This window comes from Ranitomeya imitator, chromosome 3, assembly GCF_032444005.1.
Source record: "Ranitomeya imitator isolate aRanImi1 chromosome 3, aRanImi1.pri, whole genome shotgun sequence".
In the NCBI taxonomy this organism is placed as follows: domain Eukaryota; kingdom Metazoa; phylum Chordata; class Amphibia; order Anura; family Dendrobatidae; genus Ranitomeya; species Ranitomeya imitator.
Window position 1 is genome coordinate 794644720 of NC_091284.1, and position 11382 is coordinate 794656101.

At 52.0% G+C, this 11382-nt stretch overlaps 1 long non-coding RNA gene across 1 annotated transcript; it reads left to right on the top strand.

Moving 5' to 3' along the window:
• The first annotated feature begins 601 nt into the window (after positions 1 to 601).
• LOC138672360 (uncharacterized) lies at positions 602 to 11130 on the top strand. The gene is made up of 3 exons (XR_011319724.1): positions 602 to 663; positions 4736 to 4874; positions 10614 to 11130. It is a non-coding gene; the product is annotated as an uncharacterized lncRNA (long non-coding RNA).
• The last annotated feature ends 252 nt before the right edge of the window (positions 11131 to 11382 follow it).

The following is an 11382-nucleotide window of genomic DNA, read 5'->3' on the forward strand; positions in this document are numbered from 1 at the left end:
TGTTTTGAACTTTTGTGGGTTTTTTAATTTTTTTCACGTTTTTTAAAACTTTTTTTCACTTTTTACTGTATTTAATAGTTCTTTTAGGGGACTAAAAGCTGCAGTCATCTAATCGCTTGTGTTATACATAACATGACAACCATGGGCGGACATACCGCCGGTTCAACCGGTGCAGCTGCACCGGGGCCCGGAGGCTCTGGGGGGCCCCTGCAGGGCGGCCAGGGACGCTACTAGCGGCAGAAGAGAGGGCGGCAGAACTGGATTTGCGCTGCTAGGTTTTTTTTTTTTTTATAAAACTCCGGAGTCAAGTGCCCGCCCCCCCTCCTCCCTCTCTCCTTCCCGCCCCCCCCTCCTCCCTCTCTCCTTCCCGCCCCCTCCTCCCTCCTTCCCGCCCCCCCCTCCTCCCTCCTTCCCGCCCCCCCCCCCTCCTCCCTCCCTGAAGACGTAATACTCACCTTCCTCCAGCGATGGTTGCAACTGCGTCCCAGCGCCGGCAGCGCGTCCTGTCTTCAGCGGTCACATGGTACCGCTAATTTAAGGTCATGAATATGCGCATATTCATGACCTTAATTAGCGCTATCATGTGACCGCTGAAGACAGGAAGGAAGACGCTGCAGAAGAGATGCCAGGAAGGAAGTTCTGTTCTGTGCTGCGCGGTGAGAGGTAAGTATGACAGGGAAAAAGGATGGGGAGCCATGCACACAGGGAAAAAGGATGGGGAGCCATGCACACAGGGAAAAAGGATGGGGAGCCATGCACACAAGGAAAAAGGATGGGGAGCCATGCACACAAGGAAAAAGGATGGGGAGCCATGCACACAAGGAAAAAGGATGGGGAGCCATGCACGCAGGGTGGAAGGATAGGGGAGGCATGCACGCAGGGGAGAAGGATGGGGGAGCCGTGAACGCAGGGGAGAAGAATGGGGGAGCTGTGAACGCAGGGAAGAAGAATGGGGGAGCCATGAACACAGGGGAGAAGAATGGGGGAGCCCAGCACGCAGGGGAGAAGGATGGGGGAGCCGTGAACGCAGGGGAGAAGGATGGGGAGCCGTGAACGCAGGGGAGAAGGATGGGGGAGCCGTGAACGCAGGGGAGAAGGATGGGGGAGCCGTGAACGCAGGGGAGAAGGATGGGGGAGCCGTGAACGCAGGGGAGAAGGATGGGGGAGCCGTGAACGCAGGGCAGAAGGATGGGGGAGCCGTGAACGCAGGGGAGAAGGATGGGGGAGCCGTGAACGCAGGGGAGAAGGATGGGGAGCCGTGAACGCAGGGGAGAAGGATGGGGGAGCCGTGAACGCAGGGGAGAAGGATGGGGAGCCGTGAACGCAGGGGAGAAGGATGGGGGAGCCGTGAACGCAGGGGAGAAGGATGGGGCAGCCGTGAAGGCAGGGGAGAAGGATGGGGGAGCCCAGCATGCAGGGGAGAAGGATGGGGGAGCCGTGAACGCAGGGGAGAAGGATGGGGGAGCCGTGAACGCAGGGGAGAAGGATGGGGGAGCCGTGAACGCAGGGGAGAAGGATGGGGAGCCGTGAACGCAGGGGAGAAGGATGGGGGAGCCGTGAACGCAGGGGAGAAGGATGGGGCAGCCGTGAAGGCAGGGGAGAAGGATGGGGGAGCCCAGCATGCAGGGGAGAAGGATGGGGGAGCCGTGAACGCAGGGGAGAAGGAATTACGGGAGCCGTGAACACAGGGGAGAAGGATGGGGGAGCCGTGAACGCAGGGGAGAAGGATGGGGCAGCCGTGAACGCAGGGGAGAAGGATGGGGGAGCCCAGCACACAGGGGAGAAGGATGGGGGAGCCGTGAACGCAGGGGAGAAGGATGGGGAGCCGTGAACGCAGGGGAGAAGGATGGGGCAGCCGTGAACGCAGGGGAGAAGGATGGGGGAGCCGTGAACGCAGGGGAGAAGGATGGGGCAGCCGTGAATGCAGGGGAGAAGGATGGGGGAGCCGTGAATGCAGGGGAGGATGGGGGAGCCGTGAACGCAGGGGAGAAGGATGGGGGAGCCGTGAACGCAGGGGAGAAGGATGGGGGAGCCGTGAACGCAGGGGAGAAGGATGGGGGAGCCGTGAACGCAGGGGAGAAGGATGGGGAGCCGTGAACGCAGGGGAGAAGGATGGGGGAGCCGTGAACGCAGGGGAGAAGGATGGGGGAGCCGTGAACGCAGGGCAGAAGGATGGGGGAGCCGTGAACGCAGGGGAGAAGGATGGGGGAGCCGTGAACGCAGGGGAGAAGGATGGGGGAGCCGTGAACGCAGGGGAGAAGGATGGGGAGCCGTGAACGCAGGGGAGAAGGATGGGGGAGCCGTGAACGCAGGGGAGAAGGATGGGGCAGCCGTGAAGGCAGGGGAGAAGGATGGGGGAGCCCAGCATGCAGGGGAGAAGGATGGGGGAGCCGTGAACGCAGGGGAGAAGGAATTACGGGAGCCGTGAACACGGGAGAAGGATGGGGGAGCCGTGAACGCAGGGGAGAAGGATGGGGCAGCCGTGAACGCAGGGGAGAAGGATGGGGGAGCCCAGCACGCATGGGAGAAGGATGGGGGAGCCGTGAACGCAGGGGAGAAGGATGGGGAGCCGTGAACGCAGGGGAGAAGGATGGGGGAGCCGTGAACGCAGGGGAGAAGGATGGGGGAGCCGTGAACGCAGGGGAGAAGGATGGGGCAGCCGTGAATGCAGGGGAGAAGGATGGGGGAGCCGTGAATGCAGGGGAGGATGGGGGAGCCGTGAACGCAGGGGAGAAGGATGGGGGAGCCGTGAACGCAGGGGAGATGGATGGGGGAGCCGTGAACGCAGGGGAGAAGGATGGGGGAGCCGTGAACGCAGGGGAGAAGGATGGGGGAGCCGTGAACGCAGGGGATAAGGATGGGGGAGCCGTGAACGCAGGGGAGAAGGATGGGGTAGCCCAGCACGCAGGGGAGAAGGATGGGGGAGCCGTGAATGCAGGGGAGGATGGGGGAGCCGTGAACGCAGGGGAGAAGAATGGGGGAGCCGTGAACGCAGGGGAGAAGGATGGGGGAGCCGTGAATGCAGGGGAGAAGGATGGCGGAGCCGTGAACGCAGGGGAGAAGGATGGGGTAGCCCAGCACGCAGGGGAGAAGGATGGGGGAGCCGTGAATGCAGGGGAGGATGGGGGAGCCGTGAACGCAGGGGAGAAGGATGGGGGAGCCGTGAACGCAGGGGAGAAGGATGGGGGAGCCGTGAACGCAGGGGATAAGGATGGGGGAGCCGTGAACGCAGGGGAGAAGGATGGGGGAGCCGTGAATGCAGGGGAGGATGGGGGAGCCGTGAACGCAGGGGAGAAGGATGGGGGAGCCGTGAACGCAGGGGAGAAGGATGGGGGAGCCGTGAACGCAGGGGAGAAGGATGGGGGAGCCGTGAACGCAGGGGAGAAGGATGGGGAGCCGTGAACGCAGGGGAGAAGGATGGGGGAGCCGTGAACGCAGGGGAGAAGGATGGGGGAGCCGTGAACGCAGGGCAGAAGGATGGGGGAGCCGTGAACGCAGGGGAGAAGGATGGGGGAGCCGTGAACGCAGGGGAGAAGGATGGGGGAGCCGTGAACGTAGGGGAGAAGGATGGGGAGCCGTGAACGCAGGGGAGAAGGATGGGGGAGCCGTGAACGCAGGGGAGAAGGATGGGGCAGCCGTGAAGGCAGGGGAGAAGGATGGGGGAGCCCAGCATGCAGGGGAGAAGGATGGGGGAGCCGTGAACGCAGGGGAGAAGGAATTACGGGAGCCGTGAACACGGGAGAAGGATGGGGGAGCCGTGAACGCAGGGGAGAAGGATGGGGCAGCCGTGAACGCAGGGGAGAAGGATGGGGGAGCCCAGCACGCATGGGAGAAGGATGGGGGAGCCGTGAACGCAGGGGAGAAGGATGGGGAGCCGTGAACGCAGGGGAGAAGGATGGGGGAGCCGTGAACGCAGGGGAGAAGGATGGGGGAGCCGTGAACGCAGGGGAGACGGATGGGGCAGCCGTGAATGCAGGGGAGAAGGATGGGGGAGCCGTGAATGCAGGGGAGGATGGGGGAGCCGTGAACGCAGGGGAGAAGGATGGGGGAGCCGTGAACGCAGGGGAGAAGGATGGGGGAGCCGTGAACGCAGGGGAGAAGGATGGGGGAGCCGTGAACGCAGGGGATAAGGATGGGGGAGCCGTGAACGCAGGGGAGAAGGATGGCGGAGCCGTGAACGCAGGGGAGAAGGATGGGGTAGCCCAGCACGCAGGGGAGAAGGATGGGGGAGCCGTGAATGCAGGGGAGGATGGGGGAGCCGTGAACGCAGGGGAGAAGGATGGGGGAGCCGTGAACGCAGGGGAGAAGGATGGGGGAGCCGTGAACGCAGGGGATAAGGATGGGGGAGCCCTGAACGCAGGGGAGAAGGATGGCGGAGCCGTGAACGCAGGGGAGAAGGATGGGGTAGCCCAGCACGCAGGGGAGAAGGATGGGGGAGCCGTGAACGCAGGGGAGAAGGAATTACGGGAGCCGTGAACGCAGGTGAGAAGGATGGGGGAGCCATGCACACAGGGTAGGAGGATGGAGTATAAATATGGAGTATAAATACTGGGCCCTATAGGGGGGACACAGTGTGAGTGGACAGTGTGAAGAGGGGGCCGGTATAGAAAGGAGAGGTCAGTGTGAAGAGCATGTACCATAAGAGGGACAGTGTGGGGGTCATATTTTGTGCAGACAATATAGTGAGGGGCAATTTTTTATTCCGGAGCATTATAATGACACTTGTATCTTTAAGGGCATCTTGTGGAGACTTTCTGCAAAAGAGCGGAAAAGATGGAAGTCTGCAGAGACGGCTGTGGATGAGAAAACTCATCATGGGATCTGGACAAGATGAAGAAAAGAAGAACAGCTCCAGAGACGACATCATCTATAAGGTACCTGGATGTAAATGTTATTTGTGATACTGACTAACTCTCATGTTTTTATTTATGTTAGGAGCTTTAAAGGGGATGTCCAGGTTTGTAATGAGTCTGCAGTCATTCTTTGTGACTGCAGACTTCTGAATTCTCACAGTGCGCACTGCACGCTGTCAGGATTCTGTCGTGCTGGCGATTTACATACGTGCGGTCATGTGCTGACTAGACATGTGTAGCCTCCGTCAGTGAAAATGCTTGTGCTGACATGACCGTCCACAGGCAAGGGAGAATCCTAGTAGTGTGCAGTGCATTGGTTGTGAGAATTCAGAAGCTGCGATGTCAGGATTCAGCTCTGCAGGTTCCAGTAGTCGTAACATGGACACTTCACTCATATGCGACTTTCATACTTGTGGTCCTGTGACATCGAGCTTCTCTTCTGCTTCTCTCAGTTTTTCACTGAACATTGAGAGCATTAGGGAGAGGAGCTCGTGGGTACATGACTGAGTGTGCAAATCGCATATGTCCTTGGCGGAGGGGAGGCACCAAAATGAATTCTTGTCCCTGGTGCCAGAAACCCTAGATACACCTCTGCTGGTATGCTACTGCGAGCGGCGATTACCGGGTCCGGTGGAGGGATGTGTGTGCACAGGCAGTGAGGCAGGGACTGTGGGGGTGGGGGGGCGCGCCATTTTTCCGTTCGCCTCAGGCAGCAGAGAGGCTAGGTTCACCCCCGAGGGCGGCTAATATAGAGGGCAATCTGGCCAGTCTATCCGGCCCCGAGGCTCCGGGGGCCCCCTGGCCAGATTGCCCTCATGTGCGGCAGGCATGGAGCAATCCCTGCAGCTCCGCTGCCTGCAAGAGAAAATGGCAACGGATCTGCAGGGAATGGATGCTTCCTGCTTCCTCTCTCACAGCTGCGGCTGTGCGAGACAGGAAGCTGTCGGCGTGCAGCTTCAGGATAGGATCCGTGCGCAGAGGTCTTCTTCACGGCTGCTCCTCCTCCCGGCTCGTCCTGTCTGGCACCTTCTCCCTGCACACACTTCCAGCCTGTGCAGAACGGCGTCTGCACACTCATGCCTGGAAGGAAGCTGCAGCTGTGCAGGACCTCAATCACCCCCTGAACAGGAGGTAAAGAACGGTCTGAATGTGACGGATTGTTTGCAGAGTAAAGAGGGGAGACAGGGGCTGCAGTCAGAGACTAGAAGCAGTGATTTACTGACTGTGACCCCCGGAGCTTTGTGTTCTCTGGTCAGTGCAGGATTTTCATCCACACACAGCAGGGACCAGAGAGCTCAGGAACACAGTCACTAAATCACTGGGTCTATTCTCTGACGGGACTCCAGTCATCACTGCAGTATCAGATCCAGGCTGGGACTGACCCCCTGAGCCCATCCCCCACTGAAGACTTTTTCACATATACTGTATCTGTTGCATTAAACACACATATAAGGGTATGTTTCCACTGTCAGTAAACTCTGCGGATTGGACGCTGTGTACATCCGCAGCATCCAGTCCGCAGCTCCTGATGTTACAGCATAGTGCATGAGATTTCAAGGAATCCAATGTCCACTATGTATGCAGCGGCACCCGCAGCTTCCCTGCAGAGACGGACATGCGGCACATCTTTCTAGACCGTAGCATGTCTATTTATCTTGCGGAGACGCTCAGTCTCCACAAGATAAATATCACAGTCCAATGTATAGGATGCGGTGATTCCGTATGTGTTCAATGAACACATGCGGAAGCATCACTCGTACCAAAGCCGGCAGCGCTTTGGACCAAGCGGACATGTGCTGCGTCCAAAGCGCTGCCGATTCCTGACCGTGGAACCATACCCTTATACATTAATGTATACTATGTCACATATGCAGTAGACACAGGTGTTTATTATACATGGGCATATTCTAAAGTGTATATATATATATATATATATATACAGTGGGGCAAAAAAGTATTTAGTCAGTCAGCAATAGTGCAAGTTCCACCACTTAAAAAGATGAGAGGCGTCTGTAATTTACATCATAGGTAGACCTCAACTATGGGAGACAAACTGAGAAAAAAAAATCCAGAAAATCACATTGTCTGTTTTTTTAACATTTTATTTGCATATTATGGTGGAAAATAAGTATTTGGTCAGAAACAAAATTTCATCTCAATACTTTGTAATATATCCTTTGTTGGCAATGACAGAGGTCAAACGTTTTCTGTAAGTCTTCACAAGGTTGCCACACACTGTTGTTGGTATGTTGGCCCATTCCTCCATGCAGATCTCCTCTAGAGCAGTGATGTTTTTGGCTTTTCGCTTGGCAACACGGACTTTCAACTCCCTCCAAAGGTTTTCTATAGGGTTGAGATCTGGAGACTGGCTAGGCCACTCCAGGACCTTGAAAGGTTTCTTACGAAGCCACTCCTTCGTTGCCCTGGTGGTGTGCTTTGGATCATTGTCAAGTTGAAAGACCCAGCCACATTTCATCTTCAATGCCCTTGCTGATGGAAGGAGGTTTGCACTCAAAATCTCACGATACATGGCCCCATTCATTCTTTCATGTACCCAGATCAGTCGTCCTGGCCCTTTTGCAGAGAAACAGCCCCAAAGCATGATGTTTCCACCACCATGCTTTACAGTAGGAATGGTGTTTGATGGATGCAACTCAGTATTCTTTTTCATCCAAACACGATAAGTTGTGTTTCTACCAAACAGGTCCAGTTTGGTTTCATCAGACCATAGGACATTCTCCCAAAACTCCTCTGGATCATCCAAATGCTCTCTAGCAAACTTCAGACGGGCCCGGACATGTATTGGCTTAAGCAGTGGGACACGTCTGGCACTGCAGGATCTGAGTCCATGGTGGCGTAGTGTGTTACTTATGGTAGGCCTTGTTTCATTGGTCCCAGCTCTCTGCAGTTCATTCACTAGGTCCCCCCGCATGGTTCTGGGATTTTTGCTCACCGTTCTTGTGATCATTCTGACCCCATGGGGTGGGATTTTGTGTGGAGCCCCAGATCGAGGGAGATTATCAGTGGTCTTGTATGTCTTCCATTTTCTAATTATTGCTCCCACTGTTGATTTCTTCACTCCAAGCTGGTTGGCTATTGCAGATTCAGTCTTCCCAGCCTGGTGCAGGGCTACAATTTTGTTTCTGGTGTCCTTTGACAGCTCTTTGGTCTTCACCATAGTGGAGTTTGGAGTCAGACTGTTTGAGGGTGTGCACAGGTGTCTTTTTATACTGATAAGTTTAAACAGGTGCCATTACTACAAGTAATGAGTGGAGGAAAGAGGAGACTCTTAAAGAAGAAGTTACAGGTCTGTGAGAGCCAGAAATCTTGATTGTTTGTTTCTGACCAAATACTAATTTTCCACCATAATATGCAAAAAAAATGATAAAAAAACAGACAATGTGATTTTCTGGATTTTTTTTTCTCAGTTTGTCTCCCATAGTTGAGGTCTACCTATGATGTAAATTACAGACGCCTCTCATCTTTTTAAGTGGTGGAACTTGCACTATTGCTGACTGACTAAATACTTTTTTGCCCCACTGTATATATATATATATATATATATATATATATATATAATGTAGCTTTGTCGCCTTTAAAGAAGGGGGGGCCCAAACACATTTCCTGCACAGGGGCCCCAAGCTGTCTGTGTCCGCCCCTGATGACAACTAACTAGTGCCCTGCGATTGTAGGGATGTGGACTGTCTTACCCTGTTCCTGTCCGTGAAGACAACAGAAGCACTATGTGAATACCGTTGTGCGGTTTTATATGTGAAGTAACGTGTGTCTAATGTATGGCGATATAATGTATTACGGTGATGTGCAGGATATAAAGTGTTAATGCATAATGTGAATATGGCATAACGGTAAGCTTAGGGCAGCACAGAATATAGTGTAAGGATAATAGGTTAGCATGCCGGACAGGAAATGGTTAAGGTTAGGACTAGCCCAGGGCGTGGGCACTAGCGCTGATAAGGGGGGGCACTTCCTGGTTAGAGGGAATTCAGTGACAGCCAGTGAAGTGTGGAGTGGGTTCAAGTTCAGTTGGCGTGGTGGGTTGCTAGGGACAGCATGGGCCAAACGTTCAGGACAGTGGACGGCCAAATGGAGATCCCTGATGGACATTCCACCAACGTCTGGAGCCTAGGACTAGGGCCAGAGTCCATGGGGCAGACCTGGTCTTCAGACATCACTAGGTGGGTAGACATGGAGTTACATAAAGGGGCAGGTGGCCGGACCCGGGAGCACTGCCGGAGTCAATGGCGAATTCCTGGGGTTGGTGAAGTCAATGGGCTTGGCGACACTTCAGATTGAACGAGTGGCAGAACAGAAGAAGAGTTGTGATAAGGAGGAAGGAACTGTGCATTGCTGTGCCCTATCTCTATAACTTGGACTGTTTAGTAAAGGTTTGACTGCTACAAAGAACCTGGTGTCCCATGCATTGTGTGCGGTGGCTCCTGAGACCGGAAGCCTGGAGTCAGCGGAGGTTTGCGGCCTACAAGCGAGTGTGATGCACCCCACACCCTGCAGCACGCTAGGACTGGCACACCCCTTGTCTGTAAAGTGCCAGAGCGCAACCGGACAGCAGCTCGGTCACAACTACCGGTCTGCAGCACTTTACACGATCACGTCACAGGGACACGACATGAGACACGACATGAGACATGACATATGACATATGACGTGAGTTTACAACATATGTCATAAAGTGTTTAAAGGGAACCTTTCACTAGATATTTACTATGCAATCTAAGAGCACCATAATGTAGGAGCAGATACCCTGATTCCAGTGATATGTCACTTTTTAGGCTGTGTTTTGCTGTTTCAATACAACCATTGATTTATCAGTAGGAGATTATCACTACAGGACAACTGTTCTTGTGCCTCCTAGTCCAGCCATATCCCCGGCACTGATTGGCAGCTCTCTCTCACTATACCGTATACTCAGAAAGCTGTGCGGTTATACACAGCTCAACAATTGAGCTCTGCTAGATCTTCAACAGTGAAAACTGTGGCCCAATCATAACTGCTGCACCCAGTGACGTAAGTTACACATTGCTGGAATCAGGATCTCTGGGGTTTCAGAAACAAAACTCATGAGGAATTGAATTGATAAAAGGGTTGTATTTCTGAGACAACTCTTTAGTGTGTGTGATCTGAGTATTCTCTGATCCCGGCAGTTTTAGTAGGAGTGTGGCTGTGCTCCTATGCTGCATAATATTTTGTCTACAGCATATGATTAGCTTATGGTGAATGATCAGAGTCAACGGAAACTATTTTCCATGCTTCATATAAGAGTGGAAAATACTTCCCGTATTGCAGCAGGAGCTTCGGGCTTCGTATAATTTCCTGATTTAATCCGCCAGATGCGTCCCCTGCCCACAGACATACTACAGACTTCTGGCAGGAGGCAATTAACCCAGTAACATTGTACTTGTCCTTTAAGATTGTTATATTATTAGATGCCATTAGTAGGGTTTATGAACTTCTGTGATACTAAAACAATGTATTTAATGTTCTGTTCACACTGTGTTTTATGGACAGTATATGTGGGGACAGTATATGTCAACATACTATCTTTTTAATTGTATGGACGTAGACTTTCAAAAGCAATGGAAACAAGAAAATGGCAGTCAGTAGCAGATGTATGGCTTATAGTGATCACAACAACCACTGACTGGCAACATACAGACACATATAGTATGAACCTCTCCCAAAAGAGTATCACAAAATAATGTTCTTGTTTTTTTTTCTCTAAAGTTGGTTTTCTCACTGGCCCAAAACAAAGGTAAGGAAGGACAAATCTATCTGTATACAGTACATAGGTGGAAAACTGTATGAAAACCGATGCATTTGACAAGCCCTCGAAAAAAGATTTTGGCAGGAACTTCAAAAATATGCGTCTGCTAAACAAAGAAGAGCTTCATCTTCATGTGTCAGCCTTGCACAAGCAACGTAAGCTGCGACGTTTGATCTGTGTATTTAGGCAGCAATTCCTTGAAATCTCACACTGTGTACAGACTCTGTATAAATTAATTATGGAAGATGACGTGAGAAAGAAGAAGAAAAAAGGATGATGAAAAATAGTTCCACACTTACAAATGAACTACAAGACTTTATTTGCAGACATGTAAAAATAAGCAATGTGACATCTGAATAAACATCACGATCTCTATAGATAAGTCCTAACGTTATCGCTATAGTGGAATTTTTGTATTAGGTGTATTCTTGTATACATATATATATATATATATATATATATATACCGATTTTTCAACGCTGGACGTTTAAAAAAAAAAAGAGAATATATTCCTTATATTTTATTAATTCATGTTTCTTACCATTAAAATAACTAACATTGAAATATTGGTTCTGCTTTGCAGGATCCTACAAAATGTTGTTTCATTGTATTATAAATTATTATTTCATTTATACATAATGTAGTATATATATATATATATATATATATATATATATATATATACTGTATATACAGTACAGACAAAAAAGTTTGGACACACCTTTTCAT